We start from the raw sequence: 13,401 nt of genomic DNA, 5'->3' as shown, positions 1-13,401 counted from the left end.
AGAGCAGACCCGAGGCAGCAAACTCCACAGCAGCAGGTACAGGGGAGCAACTGCTGAGCCAGTAGCCAGAGTCAAAGATCATTGCGGGTCCACCCATGAATCTAGGACCTTCGAGGGAGTAGACCAAAGCCAGGACCCTGGTGGGTCTGGACATGAGTCTGGGACCTTTGAGGGAGCAGGCCTGACCAGATCCTCTGCAGGTCCAGGTGCACCTGAGTCTGGGACCTCTGAGGGAGAAGATCAGAGCCAGAGATCTTTGCAGGACCAACCCCAAACCAGGAACCTCCACAGGAGCAGATCCAGATCAGGAACATTTACAGAAACAGGTCTGAGCCAGCAACCTAGACCAGAGCAGACCTGAGACAGCAAACTCCACAGGAGCAGAGCAAACCCTGGGGAATACTGAGCGAACTCCAGGAACACAGAGTGACCAATGAGGTAACTAGAACCATGGCACTGACTGTACCACGAGGAACAGTCCTCTGAGCCTTGGACCCACTGGCACCTATAAAATTAATCACCAGAATCACAGACAGCTCCAACCACACCAATTAGAGGAAAAGATGAGTAGACACAGTAAGAACATATGCAACACCACAAAGAGCAACACGACACCAGTTTTAAAAAAAAAATCTAGAGATCCTACAACAGCAAGACTTGAACAACCAAATATAGATGAAGCAGAAGAAAATGACTTAAAAATAACTTCAGGAGAATGTTTGAGACTCTTCAAGAGGAAATGAAAATTCCCTCAAAGAAATGGAGGAAAAGACAAAGAAAAAATTGGAAGACATCAGCAAATACCTTAAAGAAAAGTAAGAAAAAGCAATCAAACATATGAAAGAAACTATTCAAGACTTAAAAGCTGAAATAGAGACAACAAAGAAAATACAAGCTGAGGGAATTATAGAAACAGAATTCATGAGAAAATGATCAAGAACCACAAATGCAAACATAAACAGCAGAATACAAGAGATAGAAGAGAGAATCTCAAGTGCTGAAGATGCAATAGAGGAAATAGATTCACCAGTCAAAGAAAACATTAAATCTAATGAAAACTTAATCCCAAATATCCAGAAAATATGGGACACCATGAAAAGACCAAATCTAAGAATAATAGGTATAGAAAAAGGAGAAGTTCAACTCAAAAGCACAGAAAATATATTTAACAAAATCAAAGAAGAAAACTTTCCCAATCTAAAGAAAGATATGTCTATGAAGATACAAGACGCTTACAGAACACCAAATAGACTGGATCAAAAAAAAAGTCCCCTCACCACATAATAATCAAAACACTAAGCATACAGAATAAAGAAAGAATATTAAGAGCTACAAAGGAAAAAGACCAAGTAACATATAAAGGCACCTAACAGAATTACACCTGACTTCTCAGTGGAAACAATGCAAGCCAGAAGGTCATGATCAAGTGTTATGCAGATATTAAGAGACCACAGATGCCAGCCCAGACTACAATATCCAACAAAACTTTCAATTACCATGGAAGGAAAATACAAGATATTCCATGGCAAAATCAGATTTAATTAATTCCTAGTCACAAACCCAACCCTACACAAAGTACTAGCAGGAAAACTCCAACCCAAGGAAGTGGCTACATCAGCAAAAACACAGACAATTGATGATCTCACAGCAGCAAATCTGAAAGAAGAAAAAAAACACACAAATTAACATCACCAATAATGAAAACTAAATTAACAGATACAGCAATCACTGGTCATTAATATCCCTTAATATAAATGGACTCAACTCACCTATAAAAAGACACAGGCTAACGGATTGGGTACAAAAACAGAATCCATCCTTCTGCTGCATAAAAGAAACACAACTCAGCCTCAAAGACAGACATCGCCTCAGAGTAAAGGGCTGGGAAAAAAATTTTCCAATCAAATGGACCTAAGAAACAAGCTGGTATAGACTTCAAAGTCAAATCAATAAAAAGAGACAATGAAGGAAATTTCATATTAATCACCGTAAAAGTCTATCAAGAGGAAATCTCAATACTGAACATCTATGCCCCAAATACAAGGGCACCCTCATATGTAAAAGAAACACTTCTAAAGCTTAAATAATACACTAAACCCTACACACTAACAGTGGAAGACCTCAACACTTCACTCTCACTACTGGACAGGTCAGTCAGACAAAAAATTAACAGAGAAATAAGGGAACTAACATGTTATGGCCAAATGGACTTAATAGACATCTATAGAATATTCCATTCAAACATCAAAGACTATGCCTTCTTCTTAGCACCTCATGGAACCTTCTCAAAAACTGATCACATATTCAGTAACAAAACAAACATCAATAGATACAAAAATAATTGGAATAACCCCATGTATCTTATCAGATCACCATGGCTTAAAACTAGAATTCAACAGCAATACTAATTCCAGAAAGCCCACAAACACATGGAAATTAAACAATGAACACCTGAGTCATCAATGGGTCAAGGAAGAAATAAAGGGAGCAATTAAAGACTTTCTAAAATTCAATGAAAATAACCATACAACATACCCAAATTTATGGAACACAATGAAAGCAGTGTTAAGAGGAAAGTTCATAGCACTAAATGCCTACATAAAGAAGCTGGAAAAATCCCATGCTAGTGAATTAACAGAACATTTGAAAACTTTAGAACAAAAAGAAGCAAACTCACCTAAGAGAACTAGATGACAGGAAATAATGAAATTGAGAGCTGAAATCAACAAAATAGAAGCAAAGAAAACAATACAAAGAACCAATGAGACAAAGAGTTGGTTCTTCGAGAAAATCAACAAAATAGAGAAACCTTTATCCAAACTAACCTAAAGGCAGAGAGAGAATATCCAAATTAACAAAATCAGAAATGAAAAGGGGACATAATAACAGACATGGAGGAAATACAGAGAATCATTGGGCCATATTTTGAAAACCTGTACTCCACAAAATTGGAAAACTTAAGGAAATGAATAACTTTCTGGATAAATATCACCAAAATTAAGCAAGACCAGATAAGCAAATTAAACAGATCTACAACTGCTGAAGAAATAGAAGCAGTAATCAAAAGTCTCCCAACCACAAAAAGCCCTGGACAAAATGGTTTCAGCTCAGAATTCTACAAGATTTTCAAAGAAGAACTAATATCAATTCTCCTCAAATTATTCCACACAATAGAAACAGAAGGAACATTGCCAAACTCTTTTTATGAGGCTACAATTACCCTGGTACCCAAACCACAGAAAGACTTTACTAAGAAAGAGAATTACAGACTAATCTCACTCATAAACATTGATGTAAATATACTAAGTAAAATACTGGCATATTGAATCCAAGAACACATCAGAACCATCATCCACCATGAACAAGTTGGTTTCATCCCAGAGATGCAGGGATGACTCAACATATGAAAATCTGTCAATGTAATCCACAATATAAACAAACTGAAAAATAAAACCACATGATCATCTCATTAGATGCTGAAAAAGCTTTTGACAAAAATACAACATCCCTTCCTGATAAAGGTCTTGGAGAGAGGAGGGATACAAGGAACATATCCAAACATAATACAGGCAATATACAGCAAACCAACAGCCAACATCAAACTAAATGGAGAGAAACTCCCAACAATTCCACTGAAATCAGGAACAAGACAAGGTTGTCCACTCTCTCCATATCTATTCAATATAGTTCTTGAGGTCCTAGCTAGAGCAATAAGACACTAAAAGGAGATCAAGGGGATACAGATCGGAAAAGTAGAATTTAAACTCTCACTATTTGCTGGTGATATGATAGTTTACATTTGCAACCCCAAAAATTCTACCAAGGAACTTTTACAACTCATAAACACTTTCAGTAATGTAGCAAGACACAATATTAACTAAAAAAATCAGTAGTCCTCCTGTACACAGATAATAAATGGGCTGAGAAAGAAATCCGAAGAACATCAGTCTTCACAATAGCCACAAATAGCATAAAATGTCTCGGAGTAACTCTAACCAAACAAGTGGAAGACTTGTATGACAAGAACTTTAAATCTCTGAAGAATGAATTTGAAGAAGACACTAGAAAGTGGAAAGATCTTCTATGCTCTTGGGTAGGTTGAATTAACATAGTAAAAATGGCAGTCTTACCAAAAGCAATCTACAGATTCAATGCAATGCCCATCAAAATACTAGCAAAATTCTTCACAGACCTCGAGAGAATGGTACTCAACTTCATAAGGAAAAGCAAAAAATGAAGGATAGCCAAAACAATCCTGTACAATAAAGGAATTTCTGGAGGCATCACAATCCCTGACTTCAAACTCTACTACAGAGATACAGTACTGAAAACATCCTGGTATTGGCATAAGAACAGACAGGAGGACCAATGGAATCAAATCAAAGACCCGGATATTAATCCACACACTTTCAAACACCTGATTTTTGACAAAGAAGCAAAAAATATCAAATGGAAAAAAGAAAGCATATTCAACAAATGGTGTTGGCATAACTGAATATCAACATGTAGAAGAATGAAAATAGGTCCATATCTATCACCATGCACAAAACTCAAGGCCAAGTGAATCAAAGGCCTCAACATAAAATGAGCTACATTGAACCGTATAGAAGAGAAATTGGGAAGTACACTTGGGCGCATTGGCACAGGAGATACTTCCTAAATATAATCCCAGTAGCACAGACACCAAGAGAAACAATTAATAAATGGGACCTTCTGAAACTGAGAAGCTTCTGTGAAACAAAGGACACAGTCAACAAGACATCCTTGAGGACCTTGGAAGAGGGTTGAAGGGGAGGGGAGAGGCAGGGAGGGAAGGAGAGAAAAAATGTAGAGTTCAATAAAAATCAATTAAAAAAAAGAGATATAAGAGTTAGCCAGAAATACAATTAAGCTATTGGCCAAACAGTATTGCAATTTAAAAAACTTATTTCTTCTTACCCTTAATTTTCTATTTTTAAAAGCCATTAAAAGACTTTTTTAAAAGTCTCTAGAAACTTAACAAAATAACAATTCTGTGAATAGGCACATTACTTCTCTTCAGAATGAAATTTCAAACTTCAGATTGATTTTGCCGTAGATTGTAACTTGTTACAGTTGAACATTTGATGGGCATTAAACATGTACAGAATGTTCAGTGGCGGCTAAGAAAAGACACATCTGGGGCCCAGAAGGAAATCAAAACCTGTGTGTACTCAGAAATGCTTACCATGCACTAATGCGGGACCTAGCTTTTACCTGTCATTTCATGTAGTCTTCCAAAATATTTGTACAAGAGATGTAGTAGGGGCATTCCTGTTTTTAGAAGTTAGGATGCTAAGATTTTGTGGCATTAAGCCTCTGGCCAGGATTCTAACTTAGGCTGCATGACGTTGAAGCTCTTTGAATGTAGTCTCACAGTAGTTTTGTGGTGGAGTCCTCCTTTGGAGATCTGAAAACAGATGAAGTAAGAAAGACAAAATTATTTTTCCAAATCACAAGAGAGAAATGGATTCAGGCCTGGCTCATGCGACCCTACTGCCCAAGGGTTTTCAGCCTGCCTATCTCTGGTGTGCAAGTATACAATCACACACATCACCCCAGGGACAGCCTTCCATAGTGATTTAATAATTGAGTTGATTTTGGCCTATTGTTTTTATATAGTCACTTTTTTTTTCTTGGAAAACATGCTGTATGGGGCAGAGTGTGTGTGTGGGGGAACCACTGATTCCTGAGACTTTCAGGGCCCAATTTAATTTTATGATCCTAGTGAAACACACCTGGGGCAATTTTCAGCTCAGATCAGAATTTGAACTTTGTAGCTACAGAGTTTATGGCACTGCACGCTTTCCAGAAATAAAAGAAACTGGAGAAGCGCAGGGAGTGTGAGGTTCCCACAATACCACTGAACATTATTTTCTACAAAATTCTGCAGTAGAAGACAGGCTTTCCTGAGGAAAGCAAAACGAAGCGAATGTAATAAATTCTAGTTTGTGTACGTCTTCAACATCTTCTGCTTGCTTCTCTTTCTCCCTACATTGTCCCCCTCCCCCTAAACTTAATTTAAAGTCTACAGAGAAGCAGATCTGGAACTGTCTCACATTATAAGTCTCTGTCACAATAGTCAAGGGCTTATACTTCTTAACTAGAAAACAGAGAGCACAATGACAGCACCAGGTGACATGCCAATGTGGATGGGGGCAGGGGTCACAGAGCCCCAACCCTAGAAGAGGAGCTACAGGCAATTAATGGCTATAAGAGAAGGAGACTCTGGCTTCTCTATGGGCCAGTGCCTGGTAGTTTATCTAATCCAAGGGATTAACCCTAAACACATATTCATCTGAGTAACGCTAAATGGATTCATCAGACCATTTATACCCACATGTGTATATATAAATGTATAAGTATGTGACACTAATTATTAGAGAAGCCATGAATATGAGAGAGAGTGGGGGGCACAGAAAGTCGTAAATGAGAGAACGGAGAGGGTGGGATGGAGATGATATAAACACAGTACTCATGTATAAAATATTAAAAAAATGTTAGAAAAATAGAGAATAGCCTTGGAAAGGCGACAGATTGCTTTTGGATAGAGTTTGTGAAGCTGAAAGTTTTTTTCTGTGTTTACAAAATTATGTAAGACACAGTCAGGATGCTTCTGGGATGATCAAATCTGTGAATATAGATTTCATGTTTATGAAAGAGGCCAACATAGCACTTGGGAATTTACACTTTGGCTGGGTTCCTCTTGCGGTTAACTACTACCCTTTAGTAATGGCCCAGGAAAGAAAGCTCAGCTATCAATGAGATTCATTCTGGTGTTTTCTAGAGTAAGTGATACAATCTCTAAAACTCATACAACTTTAGCTAGCAAAAAACGGGGGTCTATTCAGAAATTTTAAAATCGCAAGTTTTTTTTTATTGTTTCAGAAAAAAATGGTGAAATTTGTATGATCCAGTGGTAAAGTTAGTCTAGTGTACAATTAGTACCAAAACGCTAATGATTCTAAAAGTAATTTATCATTTGATTTAGTGATTTGTCAGTTTTGTTTAACAATACCATTAGACTTTCTTTGCTAATTTATTACTTTGTTGTGAATATAAAAACTGATCCAATATCTTAGTGAACACTCATGACCGGCTCCAGGAGGGCACCTGCTCTGGGTTTATGACTTTGAAAACAGGCCCTTTCTTGGGCAGCAATTAACCTTGAATCCATCTACTTTGTTACTTACAAGTAGGCTGGGCTAACAAAAACATTTCAGGAAATAGCCTCTGAATGGAGACATTTAATAGTTGATTTAAAATATGAACCCCCAAACTGTTTCATTCAAACTGACCAAAGGCCTGCAAGACGGTTCAGTGGGCCAAAGATTTTGCTGCAAAGACTCATGGCCTGAGTTGTATTCCTGGGATCTAAAATGATTGAAAGAGAAGACCAAGTTCTAAAGGTTGTCCTCTCTTCAACATGTACATCATGGGAAACATGTTTTACACACACACACACACACACACACACACACACACACACACACAAAACCAAACAAGATGAAAAAAATCACAGTGTTTATATGAGAGAAAGAACACTTTTGTAGTCACTGTATATTCTGGTGTTTTATCTACTATAATTGGTATCTAATAGATTTGAATGCCTAGAACTTAAAATTAGTAACTTGCTAATCTTTGAGTATAAAAATATTTTTAAAAATGTCTTCAAAACATCTAGACTTATGACTATGTAAAGAAACAGTATTTCTAAGAGTCATTAGCATAAAGCAGGGGAATGTCATTTGGGGGTCAAAGAATGAACTTACCTGCTTCCTGGAGCCTCGTTTTATGTGTGTAAATACTGACAGATTGCTTAACTGCTATGAACTTGCATTCAAATATATCCAGTACTTAGCCTTAAGTGTTTATTGAGCTGCTATCTATGATATGAATGAAGGTAAAATAAATACTATATAATGAACAACATTTATACAAGTGACATTTACGATTATTATCTAAAGTTTAATATAGACAGGGTGTCCCTGCAACCTGAGACCTATGCTGGAGCCACAAGTTAATTCTGGAGTGTTAGCTTCTGTATGCCTTGTGTCAGGCCCGTCTCTGTTCCTGAAAGGAGAAGAGGAGGGGAAGAGAGAAAGAAAGGATACTTCTAGTCATTCCCAAGCCATGCAAAAATCCTTATGAGAACCAGAGACCATGAAAATAAGGGTGAAATGATGAGAATTCATTCCCCTGCAAATTAAACCTGAGAATACTTTGCTTTCTTATGTGAGCTGATCGTTAAAGCACTAGAAGCTGTCTCCAGTGACACACGTGATGATGTTAAATTACTGGCAGGTGTTATACCTCAGGAAAGGAGACCGATGAGAGAGAGAGAGAGAGAGAGAGAGAGAGAGAGAGAGAGAGAGAGAGAAAGAATGTCTGTGTTGATACACAGCAATGTTTGAGTAATCAGCAAGGAACAGAAAGAAATAAAATATACATGAATGTTTAAAGGGGTTTTTAGCATATTAAATTTCACAGAAATATGCTTAAGCATGTGGCATTGCTTAAGGGCTACGTTCACCAGGTCAGGCAGAGCTTTTTGTTTGCATACTGTGTGTGGCAAAGAAGGAGAGACATACACATTCATTTCTGGAGAAAGATATCAAAGCTCTACTAAAGCAGTAATACATATTCTTTGAAGTTTTGGGTGGAAAGAAATATTACGTACACTCTACATTGAATCCAAGGACAAGGTGAGAAAAGGTTTTGTAGAAAGGACATGTGAAGTGAAGATATATCCAATATATCACAGGCTATTGCTATAAGCACACTGTTGCACTGCAGGGGGACATTAAGAAGAGACAAGATAAAATTACAGCTGACATTGCATTTTTTATGTTATCTTGACAAGAGCATCAGCAGGACTTAGCTTAACCAAACACTGGCACTCTTCCCAAATGCTAATGAAATACAAGTAGAGAAACTGGAGAATTCTGGACTTAAGTATTTCACTGGCTGACGCTTCCCACATGTAGCTTGTTCTTTACTGGAGCACATACAGGCACAGAATTGTCCCCCTGTGCGATCACATTCCATGGACTGTCAGAGCTAACCTGTGGCTCTTTCAGCCTTTAGATGAGTGTTTAGGAATGGAGAGACGAGAGAGGGAAAGGGGAAAGGGATACAGAATGAAAGAAAAGAGAGGAGCAAAGAGAGAGAATAGAAGGAGGGAAAGAAAAGAGGAAAGGAAGACAACGGAATTATACAGTCAAGTCTGGTTTGATCAAATCAGCAAGTAGTACATGGTGAATGGATGTAAAAAGGCAAAACAGTAAAGACCGGCCCTTTAATCAAGTTTATTAATAAATAACATATAGTGGAAAATAAACATGCCAAAATGCATTAACTCTTCTGCAGTGCAGCGTGCAAACTGATTGTAATATTCTTTTATAACTATTAAAGATAAATAGCCTAATGACTATGGGACTAAGTAAGTGAAGGACTCAGCATAATTAAATTCCAAAACAGAATTTCAATTAAGTGCCCATGAATGAAGACAATACACACTTTGGTCACATGACACAGGGAGATCAAGCGGGAGATGATGTCTACTGACTAGCCTTCCCTGAAGGGCCAGAAGAAGTGCATTGAAGGGCTATGCAGCCTTCTTGAGAACAAGTAGCTCTATCTAGCTTTGAATCCTGCAAACTACAATAACGACCTGCCAGGCAAGATATGCCTTCTAGTGAAACAGTGGCCTGACTATTATGTAACAATAACAAGTCACTTTCCGATTGGATTTGAGGCCTGCTGGGCAGGAACGAGCTCATTCCTGGTTCTATAAACCTGGTCAAGAGCCTATGACCGTAAGTAGAAATCTACTTTCGCTTTACTGAATGATCATGTTGTCCAACTGCCTTCCAAATATTCTTGCTTATACCTTTAGATTAGTGCTGCCCAGCCTTTATCAGAGAAACTCCTTCCTTCAGCAGGCAGTGGTTAATGCAGAAACCCCTAACTGACGAAAGTGCTGAGAAGAAACGATCTTCGAGTGAAGGCCCAGAAGAAATGGAGGCAGAAAGAACGGAAGCTCTAAAATACAGGGATATGGGCATTAAAATGATGTCTTCTGCATGTAACATTGGCATCACACACACCAGCTCACTGTGGCTATGCTTATCTGCATACACCTCACACGAGACTGGACACATCAACATTTCATCATGTATGGGGGAGTGTCCGTGAAGAGCCACCCTTCCTGATGGACTACTATCGGTTAATTGTTGTTGGGGGAAGGGGTATCATTTCCAGCGGTGTAGCAACTGTTAAGCTGCTCTCATCCCTGGAAATGACCTCCTGCCCATGCACAGGCAAGAAATGTTAACTAAACTCAGTGAATCATGTAAGAGAAGACAGGAGAGTGGGGAAGGGAACTGTTGAGAAGGGCACCACAGGCAGAAAGAAGGAGATAGGGAGGGAACAGGGTATGTGTGAGAATGACTAAAATTCCTTATGTAAACATACAAATCTGTCAAACAGCAACAGAAGGTTCCCACGTGGCAGGTGGAATACACAACAGAAGAGGCCATCTTTGCCATATTGTAGTATTCTATATACATTATTTTCATATAGACTGGTGTAGTTTGAATGCCTCTAATAGTTGTCTTTCTATCAAAAGAATACAGATATTCTTTTCTGTAACATAAAGATACTCTGTCTTTAGTGAAATATCTTAGGTAGTATCTAATAAAATTGTGCTATGATTTGTAAAGCTTTTCCTATGTATATGTCTACCTGGCCTACCATACAGTCAGGTACTAGCTCATTTTACTTCTTGAAAAATGTTCTAAAGATAGATTATGTCTTGGAGTACTCCTGAGAAAGAACCTCAGGTTTGGAAGTATGGAAAATGAGAAGAAACCGGATGGTTATATTTACCTTTGTGCTGTGGTCCAGCTGAGGTCCTTAATGACCCTTTGTATATAGCACAAGGTCTCTTCGCAAGGAGGACCGAGGAGCTGATGCTGATCTTGCTTGCAACTTGGGCATCTTCCATGAGATATATTAAAGCATATAACGTAGTCTGATCATATTGACCCCTCCTTCATTTCTCTCTTTTTTTCCCCTTCCCCAGGCTTTTAGCTGCTCAGCTTGGAGTCCTAACGTTTGTAGTGGTTCTCACACTCCTTCTCATCGTGTTCTGAGAAGCTATTTGTAATGGCACCATCTCTCTGTAGATCTCTCTCTGTGTGGGGCTCATCAGCTCCCTCTTTATCTAAACACTGAAGCAGAATGGTATGCTGCTGCTTCTTTTGAAGTGGCTTTTCAAAATGCATTATCTCTTTCCATGTGCTCCACTCTTAAACCCCTCACCATCCTAGGTCAGTTTTTCTTATTATTTTAATGTTTTATTTATTCTCTGACAATTTCATAATCCTCATAATGTATTTTGAGCATATTTAGCCTTGCCCCCACTTCTTTCTCTTATCTCCCTCCCTAGGCTTTTAGCCTCTCTGGTATGGAGTCCTAAAGCTTCTGGCTGGTTCTCATACTCATTCTTTGCATGTTATAACTACCCAAGAAGCTACCTGAAATAGCCTTATATTCCCAGGAATAAATCAGGAAGTGCTATATTTGTGTGCAGCAGGTTAAGCAGAAAATGCTCCAAGGAGCAAATCAATGGAGTGAAGAAGTAAACAGAATTACAGACCTGTGATTCAGCAGCAACAGAAGCCTCCAGACTCAATCAGAAATTCTTCGGTTATGTCCACAGTTGAGACACTAGAACTGCACCCATGTAGTTATGCTCAGACTAAAACTATATGTGGACTTCCATGGGGCCCTTAGAAAGAGCTGTAGGATTTTGGCTAGCCTCATGCTTTCTTGGAAAACACAAGAGGAAGGCGTGAAGTATGCTGTGTAGTCTTTGCTCCTACCTCTTGTATGAAAGTCTTGTGTGACAAAAATTTTCTTGGGGAGATGCGGCACTACACACAACTGCTTACTCCAGATGAAGGAGCAAAGAATGGCTCCTACCAAAGTTCAACTTGGTGAACTAATGAGTTAGGTTGAGGTTACTTACCTGTGCAGAAATGACTCCAAGACAGCTATATCCAAAGCCTACCCCAACCAGGAACCGGGAGCACATTGCACAAAGTGTGGGCTTCTCAGCAGGTTGGAGAGTACCCTTTCCAGGTGACTCAGCTGGTCTAAACCTCTTCCAGGCAGCTCAGCTGGTTTCTGCTTCTTCCCGGCAGCTGGCAACTGGCTTGGTCTCCATCTTCTCTGGAGCTGGGCTTGTCTGAAAGTGACAAGCTGCTTAGCTTGTTTACTCTTGAGAGGAAGGGGCCTAGAGAATCTAGTCAGTTTTAGGGACTTCCTGAAGCTATTTTGAGTTGTTTACCTGCCTACTTCAGGAGTTTCCCGGCAGGGTGGAATGTTTTAATCTTGGGGAAAACTACTGCACACTAGAAGGTCATTGAGTATTCTAGAACACCTTCAACCTCTCTCTTGTGTCCTTCTTTAGGTCTCAGTGGTTTAACTGGTACAATAAATAAATCATTTCCTCATTCCTGAGGGATTTCTATCTTGGTCATCACATCTTTGTGGGGTTGTGGCTGATGATCCTGTCTATTTAATAGTATAATTTGGCAGAGGAGTACGAAAAAAAAATCCACGGAAGGTTTTATTCAGGACTGTTAACAGAATTTATACACTCTGGGGAACACTTTATCCTTGAAGGTGTCATCTTTGTAAATCCCCAGAGGGTGATCCTGTCTGAGACTTGGAGGCACAAAGGTAACCCTTATCTCTTACATGAGTCAATTCCGGTCAAAATGAATTGCTGTCATATCCAGTTTCAAGAGAATACACTGCAATATGCTTGCTAAGTAGCTGGCCGATCTCTGTAAGAGGAGGTGATACATCAGCATTAGCGTCATTATTGGCGGGTAGGATATTTGGCTGCAAACAATACTTATCAGCTGGTGGGCCCATAACTTCTCATCATTATAAAGCAACTGTGCTGGTGCTTGTTTGTCAAAGATAGGGGTTCCTGACAAAAAATAACTGGGCAATTCTGCCTATTTACTTGTTAAATGCTTCTCCTGTGAAAGAATGTTCCCTGGTGGATATTAACTGTGATAAAAGGTCTTCAAACTCTCTCATATAACTCCTGTCTTGGTTAGGGTTCCTATGGCTGTGAAGAGATACCATGACCACGGCAGCTCTTATAAAGAAAACATTTCATTGGGGCTGCTTACGCTTTTAGAGGTTTCGTACATTACTGTCATGGTGGACATGGCAGCATGCAGGCAGACATGGTGCTGGAGAAGGAGCTGAGAGTTCTAAATCCTGATTCACAGGCAGCAGCAGGAGACTGAGTGCCACACTGAGTTTAACTTGAGCATTTAAGATCTCAAACCCCACCTC

The 13,401-nt window shown here is 39.1% G+C and overlaps 1 long non-coding RNA gene across 1 annotated transcript; it reads right to left on the bottom strand.

Annotated features, from left to right (window-relative positions):
• Positions 1–5,171: 5,171 nt before the first annotated feature.
• LOC146894489 (uncharacterized) lies at positions 5,172–12,249 on the bottom strand. The gene is made up of 2 exons (XR_015001509.2): positions 12,053–12,249; positions 5,172–5,428 (listed from the first exon to the last, which is right to left on the bottom strand). It is a non-coding gene; the product is annotated as an uncharacterized LOC146894489 (long non-coding RNA).
• Between the last annotated feature and the right edge of the window lie 1,152 nt (positions 12,250–13,401).

Source organism: Myodes glareolus, chromosome 4 (assembly GCF_982192425.1).
Source record: "Myodes glareolus chromosome 4, mMyoGla1.1, whole genome shotgun sequence".
In the NCBI taxonomy this organism is placed as follows: domain Eukaryota; kingdom Metazoa; phylum Chordata; class Mammalia; order Rodentia; family Cricetidae; genus Myodes; species Myodes glareolus.
Note: the sequence above shows the minus strand (reverse complement) of the source record. Positions and strands in the feature narration are given on the sequence as shown.